Source organism: Phacochoerus africanus, chromosome X (assembly GCF_016906955.1).
Source record: "Phacochoerus africanus isolate WHEZ1 chromosome X, ROS_Pafr_v1, whole genome shotgun sequence".
NCBI classification, from domain to species: domain Eukaryota; kingdom Metazoa; phylum Chordata; class Mammalia; order Artiodactyla; family Suidae; genus Phacochoerus; species Phacochoerus africanus.
In genome coordinates this window covers 119,807,552-119,822,986 of record NC_062560.1, presented here as the reverse complement: position 1 = coordinate 119,822,986, position 15,435 = coordinate 119,807,552, and positions in this window count along the sequence as shown.

Below are 15,435 nucleotides of genomic sequence, written 5' to 3'. Positions count from 1 at the left end.
ACCAAGAGGCTGTTTCATCTCTAGTGGCTAACACTGAAAGTGAAGTTCAAACTATATCAGGAGAACTTCTGGTTCACCCGCCAGACTTCAGAAATTGCCTGCAAAATTGATGGCCAGCACAGTATGTGATAAAACTGCTGGGCTCTGAATGGCCAGTGTCCTGGAATCCAGAGTAGGTTCCTCTTATGTTTAGACAATCTATGTAGGAACAAATGTACTTCTTCAGTGAAGAATGATATTAGAATAAATATTATGGGGGATACACAGCCAGTTAACTAGCGGTGATTTGATTCCTACCTGTGTGAACTTAAGTCACTTAACACATCTGAGTCTCAGTTTTCTCATCTGTGAAATTGATATAATAGTAGGTTTAGGTAGGATTTTATAAAGTAATCCAGGAAAGCACTTAGCACTATGCCTAGCACTTAGCCTGTGTCATAATAGCTATGATTGTTATTATTACTCTAGCATGATTCCACTGAATCACCAGAAACAAAGCCACTGGAATTACTTAAGAATTATTGAGCTACAATTAAACTAATGTATTTTGAACATTGTTTAATTCAGTAAATATTTACTATGGGTTTGCAAGTGCTGGGATCTATGGTAAAGACAAATGATGCAATCTCCATTCCCAAAGAGCTTACGCTCTAAAGGAAAATACAGAAACATACATAAACAATTTGATACAAGATTGTGAAGACTGGAATTCCTGCTCCAGTGAGTTAAGAATCCAACTGCAGCAGCTCAGGTCGCCATGGAGGCCCGGGTTTGATCCCTGGCTCAGGAACTTCCATATGACACAGGTGCAGCCAAAAATGGAAAAAAGGAAGGAAGGCAGGAAGGAAGGAAGGCAGGAAGGAAGGCAGGAAGGCAGGCAGGCAGGCAGGCAGGAAGGAAGGAAGGAAGGAAGGGAGGAAGGGAGGAAGGGAGGAAGGGAGGAAGGAAGGGAGGGAGGAAAGATTGTGAAGACTGCTATAGGAGATATGGAGAGGGGATTATGGGAATTTAGAATCTACAGGGTTTGACTCTAGTGACCTTGGAAAAAACATTGAAAACATTCTTTGGACCAGGTTCTGTACTAGGCATGGTTACACACAGCTGAAAACAAGACAGAAACGATCATCACCATCATTGGATTTATACTAAAATCCAAGAGAATTTGGCTTGCTGGGGGGCAGTGAACTCAATTTTAAATACTTTGAGCTTCACTATGGAACATTTAGGCATAGACATTCATCTTGCACTTAGGATGGTAGAGGTGGAGCTCAAACGAAAGACAAAGACTGGAATCCCCCAAAGAGCAAGAACTTTGCCACATTCACCAGTGTATCCCCAGCACCAAAACAAACAAACAACTCAGCATGTGGTAGGTATTTGGTCAGTATTTGTTAAATGAATTAATATCAAAAGAGAAATACATTATTATTTTCATCACCATCATTATCATTATTATGTCTCTGTAGTGACCTGACAAGGTAACCAGAGACAAAGTTACTAGGACTGACTCTGAGGAAATCCTGAGATTTCATGAGATCACTGGGAGGATTCAATGCTTTGTGTATCCAAGTGCATACTGTTGGATTTGTATTTTTATACATTAATGTTAGCAATTCTTGGGAAATCATTCTAATCTACATGTTCTTTTTTATTGATTTAGTTTGTTAGTTAACTAACATTTCATGAATAGCATCTTTTATCAAGCACCATGCTAACTGCTGTGAATGTAATGGGAAAAAAAAAGAAGCTTGCAGTTCTCAGTTCTCCAGTGATGTCACTGACATCAAGGGCAACGTGGCATGAGAACAATCAAAATATAGAAAAGGGAAAAATAATAAAGAGCAGTCTGTCTTACTAGAATTATATCTCTGCTTATTTCCAAGTGCTGTGATAGATTTTCAAATACTAAATGTAAAATCAATCCATCTTTTAAAAAATTCCCAATCTAATTTTCCCATGATGACATCTAAATATAATAGAAGAGCATATCCAACCATGTCTTGGTAGAACTGCAGGGAGGGCTGTTTATCATATACCAGAACACAGATTCATTCTTATGGGGAGACTCAAGATTCATTACAATGAGCTTAAGTTAGTGGGCCAAATCTTTCAGTAAAAGTAACAACAAAATTTATGATTAATGAACATTATAAAAGGTCTTATGTTTTCACACCAGCCACTAAAGATGTGCAAATGATGAAAATGAAGAAAAGTGTTCGGCTTCCCAAGTGACCATGTGTGCAAGGTTTTCCATCTATATAATGGCAACAATTATTTCTATCCTAACAGCAAACTCCTGCTTAGTTATCTGGAGACAGGGATAGAGGGTGAGAAAAACGAGCACTTTCTGTGAATCCCATGGTATGGATTAAAATTTTGGCTGCCCAAGATTTTCAGGTAGTTTGCCTTGAGAAATGAAGTCCAGAAAAATAATATGATGATATGATAAGTTCAAAAAGAAATTAACATAGTACTTCATGATTACTTCTGTTTTCTAGAAAAATTTTAGCAATATATGCTATTTACAGAGATTTGGGATATGAACACATGTGTGCACCATAGGATTTAACACACCTGATTTCTAGTCCAATTATGGTACCTTGATTATGAGACACTCATATGTACACATAAACATATACCACACACATACATACCCTCATGGATAGTGTGACCAACTTGACCCAACTTTCTGGGACTGCCTTGGTTTTAAAATTAAAATTTCCATGTCCCAGAAATTCCTCTAGTCCTCAGAAAATTGGTTCAGTTACTCACTCTACCCATCAAGTGCATCAATTATGAAAACTGCAATGCTACACTAGGTTGAAAGTTCAGCATGTTTTTAAAGTATAAGATGAAGAAAGAGTACTATAAAAACCTCACAATATTGCACATGCATTCATTTTCATTTTCTGAGTGTCCAGCATTTCAAGACTACTGAATGATCAACTGCTCCAAGCTAGAATGTTTTCTTTGGGGAGCATATAAGAAAGATTGCAAAAAATGTTTGCAGAAGACCACTGGCACAAATTTGTTCTATCAACAGTGCCTGCCACAGAGTAGGCCCTCAATCAGTATTTGTCAGATACAATAGCTTAATATTCCCACTTCAAAGAATTCCATTTGGAGTAATAATTTGCAAGGTCGGTGTATTGACTGAGCCACATTATGAGATTTTGGGGAAAATGCATTTCTACAATAACTATAATTATGCTTTCTGTGTTCTGGTTTTCCAGATGATTCCTGACACTTTTTTGATTTCCATAATGATAATAATTGCCTTCTTTAAGGACTTATCGTGCTAATTAATGTGGTTGAACTTTTATATACATTCTTTAATCCATGAGATGATTTTTGGAAGATAAATATTGTTATCACCCCTACTGTATGAATAAGAGGACCAAGGCCCAAAAGACAAAAGAACTTCTTCAAGTTCTTCTGTCCATTTATTCAATCATCAAGTAAATATATCAGCAAATAATACTGGTCATGAAAAAATAGAGTATACTAAAGTGATAAAGAGGGTTGGCTGGAGTTCCCATTGTGGCTCAGTGGGTTATGAATCTGACTAGTATCCATAAGGATGTGGATTTGATCCCTGGCCTCGCTCAGTGGATTAAGGATCCAGCCTTGCTGTGAGCTGCGGTGTAGGCTGCAGATGCAGCTGGGACCCTGCACTGATGTGGCTGGGGTATAGGCTAGTGGCTGCAGATTCAATTTAACCTCTAGCCTGGGGACTTCCATATGCCACAGGTGTGGCCCTAAAAAGACAAAAAAAAAAAAGGAGGGATGGCAAAGGAGGGCACTATCATAGGTTAGTTGGTCAAGGAAGGCCTCTCTGGAGGTGATATTTGATCACAGGGGAGAGCCGAACAAAGGAGTTAAGAGTATCCCAGGCACAGGGAACAGCAAATGTAGAGGCCCCAAAATGTGACCATTCTGGGCAAATTCAAGGAATGGCACAGTGGTTAGCAGGGAGAGTGCTAGGAGGCAGAGTCAGACTGTAGATAGCCATACTGGAAAATGATGCTTTTCTTACTAATGATACACAGGAGCACACAGGCACATTTTTCCTACTAATGTTAACACAGTGTAATTTAAGTAAACAAATGTTTCCTTATAAACTGACTTATTTATGACCATGAATGAAAGAGTAAAAGAGAAAAAGGTGTATCAAAGACAGAATGGAAAAAACACTTAAAATGTATTGAGATGTGAATACTAGTGACCAAGTGTGGATGGAATTCTATCAGCCAACACAGATTAACAGTTTTGTTCAGGGACCAGCAAACATTTTCTGTAAAAGGCCAGAGAGTAAAACTGTTTTAGGCTCTACAGGCCATATAGTCTCTGTTACAAGTGCTCAGTTCCATGAGTGTAACACAAAAATAACAACAGAAAATATATAAACAGATGAGTATGGTGTAGCATTATTCCAACAAAACTTTATTGACAAAAATAGTCAGTAGACCAGATTTGGCCCATGTGTTATGGTTTGCCAACTACCACTGTAGTTGAAAGATATAATTCTATCTGAAACCATTTATGTTTCTGCTGTATAGATCTTTACTTTTCCCCTTCCTTGAAAATGAGAGGCATGGAATGGAGACGGAGAAGATATAAAAGTGGAGGACACCAAGAATATCTTTTATAAGATCTTCCCAGAAGGCAGAAATGAGGCTCTACTAAGCTTTGCATCCTCCCATTCACCATAGAGCCTGGAGCCCAGCATGTATTCAGTCAATGCAAGTGGAATTTAATTGGTTGTTTTTATCTCTAATCGGTCATTAGGTGATATTTCATTTTGTCTGGATCATCCTTACCATCACCCTTGTCAGTGCATGTGAAGGTGCTATACTATGATGTTATGAAAAACATAACAAGCAGAGAATTCCTGACCCAAGTATTATATCAGTTGTATAATTAAGGGTAAAATTAATTTTTTAGAATCTGTATCAGGTGGTATTTCATTCTCAATTCTACATACAGACATTACTGCTATTCTACATAGCTTCCCTATGATGAAATCTTATTTACTTAACCAAGGTCTAGCTATTTTGAGTTTGATCCAGAGCACTTAGGTTTATCCCTCACTATGGTTTACCTGAATAGTCTGGGCTTGGATGTAGGAGTTTGCTCACTCCTTCTACTTATTTAGCACTAAGTCCCTAGTAAATTGTTTCAAATGGTATATTCTAGCATATAGGTCCATTTTCTTCCACTCTATAACACAACGTGACCAGTTCTTGAGGGCTGAAAGAAGCAAAAACTAAGTATAACATTGAGACTCTATTCATATACAGCAAAATTATTGACTCATATTAAATAAAATCGATTTTAAGTTAAAGACACTGTCGAGAGACAAAGAAGGTCATTATATAATGCCAAAGTGGTTGATTCATCAAGAGGATAAAACAATTGTAAATATTTATGCACCCAACATAAGAGCATCTAAGTATAGAAAGCAAATACTAACAGGTTAGAACAGAGTAATACACGGCAATATTATAGTAGTAGAGGACTTCAATACCCCACTTTCAACAATGGATAGATCATCCAGACAGAGGATCAATAAGGAAATATTGGACATAAACTACATCTTTGACCAGATATACTTAACAGACATATACAAAACATTCCATTCAATAGCATCAGAATACACAGTCTTCTCAAGTGCATAAGGAACATTCTCCAGGACAAATCCGAATCACATGTTAGGCCACAAGACAAGTCAGTAAAATTAAGAAGACTGAAAATCATACCAAACATCTTTTCTGACCACAATGGTAAGAAATGAGAAATCAATAACAAGAAGAAAACTTGAAAATTCACAATGATGTGGAGATTAAATAACATGTTCCTGAATAACCAATGGGTCAAAGAAGAAATTAAAAGAAAAATAAAAAATTCTTGGGATGAATAAAAATGGAAACAAAATGTACTGAAACTTACATGATGCAGAAAAGCAGTTCTGAGAGGTAAGTTTATAGCAATAAATGCCTACATTAAGAAAAAAGAAAGATCTCAAATAAACAACCCAAGTCTACACCATAAGGAACTAGAAAAATAAGAACTAAGCAAAAAGTCAGCAGAAGAAAGAAGTAACAAAGATCCCAGACCAGAATAAATGAAATATAGACTAAAAGACAATAGAAAAGATCAATGAAACTAGCAGCTATTTTTTTAAAAAAATATACAAAACAAACTGTTACGTAGATGTACCAAGGAAAAAGGAGAGAGGAATCAACTAAAAAATATAAATGAAAGGAAAAAACCTTATAACTGATACCACACAAACACAACAGAGTATAAAGAGACTGCTATGAAAAGTTAAGTGCCCACAAATTAGACAGCCTAGGAAAAAATGGCTAAGTTCCTAGAAACATACAATCTACCAAGACTGAAAGTTGATGAAATAGGAAATCTGAATATATGTGGGTCTACATTAAGCTAAAAAGTTTCTGCACAACAAAGAAAACCATCAATAAAATGAAGAGACATCCTAAGGAATGAGGAAAATATTTGCATATGCCATACCCAATAAAGGAGTAATATCCAAAATATATGAGGAATTCATACCAAGTCAATACAACAAAAACCAATCTGATTTAAAAATGAGCAAAGAACCCAAGTAGGTATTTTCCAAAGAAGAGGTACAAATAGCCAACATGTACATGGAAAGTGCCCAGCAGCACTAATCATCAGGGAAATGCAAAGCAAAACCACAGTGAGATAGCACCTCACACTTGTTACGATGTTCATTATCAAAAAGACAAGAGATAATACATGCTGGCAAGGATGTGGAGAAAAGGGCACCCTAGTACTCGGTGAGAATGTAAACTCGCACAGTCAACTCACTGATAAACAATATGGAAGTTCCTCAGTAAATTAAAAATAGAACTACAGGAGCTCCCGCTGTGGCACAGTAGGTTATGAATCTGACTACAGGGGCTCGGGTCTCTGAGGAGGTGCAGGTTTGATCTCCAGCCAGTGCAGTGGTTTAAAGGATCCCATGTTTCTGCAGTTCCAGAGTAGGTCACAGCTGCAGTTCAGATTCAATCCCTGGCCCAGGAATTTACATATGCTGTGGGTGCAGCCATTAAAAAAAAAAAAAAAAAAAAAGCAGAATCACTTATGATCCAAGAATCCCACTTCTGGATATATATCCAAAGGAAATGAAAACAGGATATCAAGGTGATATCTGAACTCCCATGTTTATTGCTGCATTATTCAGTATAGACATGGAAAGAACTTAAGTGTCCATCAACAGATGAATCGTTAAAGATGTGATACACACACACACACACACACAAGAATATTAATTAGCCTTTTTAAAAGAAAATGTTATCGTTTGTGACAACATGAACCAATCCGGAATGCATTATGCTAAATGTAATAAGCCAGAAAGAGAAAAAAAATGCCTCATAGTATCATTCATTGCGAAATCTAAAAAAATCAGACTCATAGTAACAGAATAGAATGGTGGTTGCCTGGGGTAAGAGAGGGTGGAGGAAATCAGGAGAGGTTAACAAATGAGTACAAACTTCTGGCTATAAGATGAGTACATTCTGAGGATCGTACACATGACAACAGTTGCTAACACCACTGTATAACTGAGATTTCCCAAGAGTATAGAAGGTTTTCACACACATACCCGCACACCCAAAAGGTAAACATGTGAGGTGATGGATATGTTAATTAACTTGATGAGGGGGATTCCTATGGCAATGTATGTATATTTCAAACCACCACATTGTACACTTTAAATATCTTAGGGGTTTTTTTTTGTCAATTATACTTCAATAAAGCTGGAAGGGGAAAAAATGTGCAGAAGACTTGAACAGAAGAATTGAAATTTGAATAGAATAATGAGTAAATAAAGTGAGGTATACCCATAATACAGAAAAAAATGTGCAGAAATTGGTCAAAAACTGTTATATATATGAATATGGTTTGGGTTACCCAGGATATATATATATATATATAGTGTGTGGTTTTAAACAAGAGAACCCACAGAAAACACTATTCATTTTCTGAATGGCATGTATCTGTGTGTGTATCCACGTTGGTCTACATTTTACTCCTTGAACAAACCAATAACTCTGCTTTGGTTATTCTTGGGGTTCTTATTTCCTGGACTAGTTTTACCCCATTCATTCAGCCTTCAGTTCTTAGCTCAAAACCCACCTCAATCCGAAGGCCTTCTCTGGCAACATACACTAAAGTAGGATCCTACCTTCTGCTACCATTCTCCAGTCTTTTGGTTTTTGGTCTTTATAGCACTCACATCTAGGATTCTAAATAATTTTTATTTCTTTCTGTATGTGTTTTTCCTAAGTGAAATGTAACAGAAAGGCAGAATTGTATTTTTTTTTTTTTTTCCTTTTTAGGGCCGTACCTACAGCATGTGGAAGTTCCAGACTAGTGATCGAATCAGAGCTGCAGCTGGAGCCCATGCCCCAGTCACAGCAACGCCGGATCCTTAACCTTCAGCAAGGCCAAGGATCGAACTGACACTGTATCGGGTCCTTAACCCGCAGAGCCACATTGAGAACTCCCAAAATTGTATACTTAATTGTAAACAGCTAGTAATCCCGCACATAACTAAGCTTCAGAAGACACATTCCACATTTCTTTTTGGTCTTTCCCCTTCAGGTTAGACAGCTTTTGATCATTTCTGATAATGGTTCTACTCTGAATAGTCTTTGTTTTTCATTATTCTTCTTAAACATTTGTAACCCCCAAACTAAGTAGATTGCTAATTACTGTTGAGCAGTGTGAAGTTACTCTCCCGCTCTCATTTTAGACAAAATATGCAGCCTAAGATAGCATGTGTTCCTTGGAAAATGACATGAAATTATACCGTGACTCATACTGGGTTTACCATTGCCGTTAGAACCAGATGTCTTTTGCAAGTGCTGCTACAAAAATCATGCATCCCAACATGGATGTATGCAATGGTTTTGATCCCAAAGATTTACACCAATTTTTATTAAAATTTATTTTGATATATTTAGTCCACCATCTCAGTCTTTTAATATATTTAAAAATTCCGATTCGTTCATCTAAACTACTTGTTCTTCCTTACAGCTTTGTGTTGCTCATTAATTTGATAAACAAATACTCAACTGCTTTATCTAAATCACTGATAATAATGATAATCCGGGCAGGGCTTGAACCTCTCACCAGTGGAACTACAATCCAATCAGTAATATTCAACCAGGAAGAAACTCAAGTTATTCTTATATTTCTTCATGCTGTCTACAAAGATATGAGAAATCTTTTCCAAGTGAGCTGCTAAAATTCATAAGTATTTTGTTTGCTGCATAAACCACATATAAAAAGGCTACAGAAGTATCTTATAATAATATAATAACAGTTTATATTATTGGCCACTCATTATATACTATTAAATATGCTGAGCATTTTATACACACTATTTCTTTTAATCCTCCCTAAAACATGAGTCACTTTTACAATTTTGAAGGTAGAAAACGGAGGTTCAGAGAAATTGAAACAGAGGAAACGATAATTCTGAAATAACTTATCACTGTGAACTCAACAAGTTTTCATTGATTGTAAGCGAAGAGTACACCTTACTCTTAAAGCAATAGTTTTGCAAGGTAACATATTTGCAAAATCATTTGAAAATCAAAATACTACTTCCTGCAACAACAGTGTTATTCACATTTAAATATCAAATGACTAAGGAGTACGAGCATGAAACATACGGACACTTTGAAAGGAGCTGTAGTGCTCCCGCATCCTGGAGGAATTTTCTTGACATTTGTGAAAGCCCATAAAAAATTCACCACCCAACTACCAGAGAAGTTCCAGTAACCCCAGCCCATCCCAATGTACTTGTTTATGATTCCATGATGCTGATGTTGTCTACCTAGAAGAATTGAGTCCAAATATTATATCCTCCTGTTATTTATTGTCACCAGCTCAGATTCTTTAAAAGTGCAGTCTCTTTCTCACCAGCTATGGAGCTGACAGCTCTATCCATGGTTTACTGGTCCATGGAAAGCAGAGAAAAGGGACACGTTCCAGTCAGAATGTGAGAGGCAAGTAGAACTAATGAGAATTGTCCTTTAAGAGCATAAAATATATAGAAACACTGCTTTCCTAAAATCCTGTTTTATTAACCTTTATCAACTACTGAGAAACTGGGACATGATGGAATTTTTGAACTTTCCTGTCAGCAGCAAAAGGGTAATGCTTGTTATGATTGCTATTTGGCAAAAACCCAGCCTCTCATTCCAAAGGTCTCACATTAACTTCATTCACGACTGATTAGAGAGCATAAAGCTTAGAGTTTTCCTTTTTAACCACCTCTATGTCATATGTGAAAAATATTTGTTGCTCTTGATTTAAAACAATCTATGAATGTTGCTCAAGAGCTAGCAAATTCTTTACTACCACTGAATTAATGCAGAAAGTTATTCAGGGAGATTACTGAGTATGCATTAGGGTCTAAATGAAAATGACAAAACTTCTCTTTTCCCCTGCTTTATTCATTGGAAGAGAAAATACATTTCTCCTTATTAGCAGTTTTTGACATATCCCCTTCAGTGAGGTTGCTTATTTTTAATCCTGTCAATGAGAACAATTTTTTTTCTTCCAGTGATAACACACCCTAAGGTGTGAAGGTGCAGACTAATATGCCGCCTGACTGTGGATGTGTCTAAAAGAAATGTTTTTTTTTTAAAAGGTCAGAGGCAAATTCCTGTTTCAGACCCTAAACTTTCCCAAGCAGCAAGCTTTGGGTTTTTTTTTTTTTTGCTTTATTGTGTGGAGTTTAGGGCTGTAGGGTTCAGAGTCAGTCTTCCTGGTTTGAATTCTGATTCCTCCAATAGTGAGTTATTTATCCTCTCTCTGCCTCTGTTTTCTCCTTTGCACAATGGGGATAATAATCATATAGTAGCTACCTTATTAGGCTTGTTGTAGAATTAGATGTATGAATTCACATCAAGTGTTGAGAATAGTGCCTATCACTACGCAAGAGTGTTTGCTGTTACTGCCACTAAGGAGATGCCACAGAAATGAGTGGTCTAGATCCAGGTTCTGACTTGGCGCTACCATTTGTAACCTATGTGACCTTAAGCAAAGTATCTAATTTCACCTGACTGGGATTCTAGTTCCCCATCCATAGCTTGGGGATGATGCATATTTTTCAAGGTTGTCTGATAACATGAAATGATTCAGGTAAAGTGCTTAGCATAGTATCTGGCACCAAGCAAGCCAAGGAAGTCACTTACAATTAATATCATTTTGTGTATACAAGAATTGTTTATAAATATGTCAATATGAAAAAAAATGCATTTTAAGTAACTTTTTATGTGTTTACTAGTCATTTGTATACTTTTTCCTGAATTATGTCTTTATAACCTTTGCCTGATTTTTCATTAGTTTGCTTTTGGTTTTATGCTGACTTGCAGAAATGTATATATACCTATTGACTGAATGTTTATGTCCCCCCAAAACGCATATGTTGTAGCTCTAACTTAAATCGTGGCTGTATTTGGATAAGGAAATAATTAAGGTTGACATGGCCATAAGTGTTGGGCTATGATCCATTTAGCATCAGTGTCCTTTTAGGAGACAACGGAGAGCTCACGCTCTCTCTGTCATGTGATGAGGCAGCCAGCTGCAAGAAGGAAGGAAGAAAGGTCTCACCAGAAACCAGTCATGTTGGCTCCCTGATCTCAGATTTCCAGCCTCCAGAACTGTGAGAAAATAAATCCCGTTGTTTAAGCCACCCATTCTTTGGTATTTTGTTATGGCAGCACAAGTGGAGATGAATATATATCTCTCTATATATATTCACATATTCTATCAAATGATATATATTCTATTAGTATCAATGAATTAAAATTATTTTTCCTAAATTTATAATCAATATTAAACTTTTTTATGGTACTTTGTGATCTAGAGTATGTATGTGTCTGTCTGTGTGTGTCTGTGTATTTAATCAATATAAATCTATCAGTTCTTTTCTTCATGACTCCTGAGATTTTTGTCATTCTTAGGAATGTCAAAACTTATAACATTGATATCCTAGATCTTTCAGTACTTTATCAATTTTTCATTTTCATGGTTTGAAATTTAATGCATCTGGAATGTATTTTTTATATGTTGTGAGATTACTATCATATGTTTACCAATTTTCCCAGCGTGGTTTACCAAACAGATCATTGTTTCACCACTGATTTGAAAATTCAACTTTCATATAAAATAAATATACCAAAGCCTCTAACTGTATTCTCAGATATATCAGATAGATCTATCTTCTCTGGTAGCAACGAGATCCCATTCAAACTTCTCAGCCTCTCTTACCTCGTCTGATGTTTTTATTATTTTGGATGAATGTTATGTTTAGTTTATCAATTTTTCCGTGGCTTTTTAATTTTTTTTAATTGTTATTTTTTGGTCATGCCATGCTAACTTCCTGGGCTATGGAGGGAACCCACACCATAGCAGTGACAACACCTTTTCCTTAACCCACTGAGCCACAAGGGAACTTCTATGGCTGTTTTAAAATAGTCAAGGAATGTTAAAATTATTAAAACTCCTGGTCTAATTTAACAAGTAAAAATATTTAAAATATTGCCTTCATCTATTTAGTCTACAGAAGGTAATTAGAGTGTCTGTCCGTTTCCAGAAAGTATTCTATAACCACCACCATGGTGTGAAAATTAAGAGCATGGACTATGGAACCATAGCACCTAGGTCCAAATTCCAGATCTGCCATTTATTAGCTGTGCAATTGCGGAAAAGTATTTAACTTCTTTTTTTTCATTAAAAGTATTTAACTTCTTGGTAACTCAATTTCCTCATCTATAAAACAGTGTTAATAAAATAACTTTGTCTCGGGATATTGTGTAGATTTACCAAACTGATAAATGGAAATCCCTTAGGAAAAGTTGCTGGCACAGATTAAGAATAATGATAAGTGTTTAAAAGAGGAAATAACTACTTAGAAAGTTATCTCTTCTTCTTATAAAATGAAAAATGCTCTATAAGGACAATTAGTATTGACTACAAATTCCAGCTCTGTCAGTGATGGTATTGGGGGCATAAGGGGCACCCAAGTTGGGGAGTTTTGGGTTAATTACCCTGGGCCAAAGAGAGCAAAGGGTTTCAATCAAACACTCTCTGGAAATTCAGAGCCTCAAATGTTTGCCACCCCCTAAGTCATCACATTTATTAACATCCTTGGCTTATTTGTCTAGAGCTGGGGCTTCTAGGAGATCCTCTTGCTCTCCAAAAGGAAGTATTTCTGTGTGAGGCAGAACTAAGTCACCTTAGTCTGTCCTCTATGCCCACCTCAGCGTCAGGCTGTCTGGGTGATGATACCTTTGAGGCCAATTTCCTGTATGGCCATTTATTTTTTAGCATTAGGAGCACTGTAAAATAAAAACGCCGTTAAAGATGCAAGACCAGGAGTTCCTGCTGTGGTTCAGTGGGTTAAGGACTGACTAGAATCCATGAAGCTACAGGTTCAATCCTTATGTCTTGCTCAGTGGGTTAAGGAGCCGGTGTTGCCATAAAGTGTGATATAGGTTGCAGACACGGCTTGGATCCTGCACTGCTGTGGCTGTGGTGTAGGCCGGCAGCTGCAGCTCCAATTCGACTCCTAGCCTGGGAACTTCCACATGCCGCAGATGCAGCCCTAAAAAGACAAAAGAAAAAGTTGCGAGATCAAAGTGAGCCATGAAGCACAACATGATTGGGCTTCTCAGCAATCTAAAGTGTGTTCAAGGCAAAAGCATTTCAGAGAAATGTAAATAATATTCATTAAAGCTATCATTAATTGACCTATGACTATATATGCTAGTCATTGTGTTTCATATACATTATCTAATTGAATTCTCATAAAACTTCTGTGATGTTGACGTTATTATCTCTCTTGTACAAACTTTCTCAGAGCAACAGCTAGTAAGTTTCAGAGCTGGATTTGAATCCAAAATAAAGTGAGCTTTTTTTTTTACTTTATTATTAGTAATACGGCATGCATTTATTATTTATATACATACGTATGTATTTTTTTGTCTTTTGTCTTTGTAGGGCTATACCCACGGCATGTGGAAGTTCCCAGGTTAGAGGTCCAAGTGGAGCTGTAGTTGCCGGCCTACACCATAGCTCACGGCAATGCTAGATCCTTAACTCACTGAGCAAGCCCAGGGATCGGACCTGCGTCCTCATGGATACTGGTCGGGTTTGCTAACCACTGAGCCATGATGGGAACTCCTATTATTTACATTTTCTAGAAAGGATAAAATCAGTTTTGGCTCTTCTCTCACCCAACATAAACAAAGCTCTGTATGATTTAAAGATGAAAATGTTGAAATAAAATATATGTGCTTTTGAAAAAATTATGTATAATCTAGGAGTCAAGGAAAAATTTTACGCAAGCCAGAAAACTTAGACATTAGAAAGGATTGACACATTTGAGTGCTTAAAACTAAAAATGTCATCATATGGCAAAAGCAAAGGTAAATAAAACCAAAAGGCAAATAATAGAGGAAAATATACCTGTAATATATATGACAGATAAAGGGTTCAATATGCAACATATAAAAAATTCCTACACATTAATAAGAAAAGACAAACACCCCAATCGAAAATGGTTGAAAAGAGTAAAAAAGGGCTGTTCAAGGAGGCAGAAATCTAGCTTGCCAGTAAACAAGTGAAAGTACTCTCTCTTTATAACAGTCAGCGAGATCGAAATTAAAATAAGGGAATATCACTTTGAGAACATCAAATATGTTATCACATTGCTGGAGGGTAAGGGGGTTGACATGTTATGTCATATTTTTGCTGAGGGAAATGTGCAGTATATTAAAGCCATTTGGAATTCAATCTGGCAATATCTATTAAAAATAAGAATTTAGGAGTTCCCGTCGTGGCTCAGCAGTTAATGAACCCGACTAGTATCCATGAGGATGTGGGTTGGATCCCTGGCCTCGCTCAATGGGTTAAGAATCTGGCGTTTCCATGAGCTGTGGTGTGGGTGGCAGATGCGGCTCGGATCTGGCATTGCTGTGGCTGTGGTGTAGGCCGGCAGCTGCAGCTCCAATTGAACCCCTAGCCTGGGAGCCTCCATATGCTGTGGGTGCGGCCCTAAAAAGCAAAAAACAAAACAAAACAAAACAAAAACCTAAGAATTTACATAAATGTTAACTTAACAATTCGATTTCTTGGGGCCTTATTCCATAGAAATAAATGTACAAGTACATAACAGTGAATATGAACAAAATAAATTATACACACACACACACACACACACACACACACACACACACACACACGTATTCAAATTAATTGTGACATTGTAGCAGCCCAGAAACTGGAATCAATTTGAATGTCCTCAACAGAGGAATGGTTTAATAACTTGTCTTTCACTCAAACAATTGACTTTTACATAACTGCCTT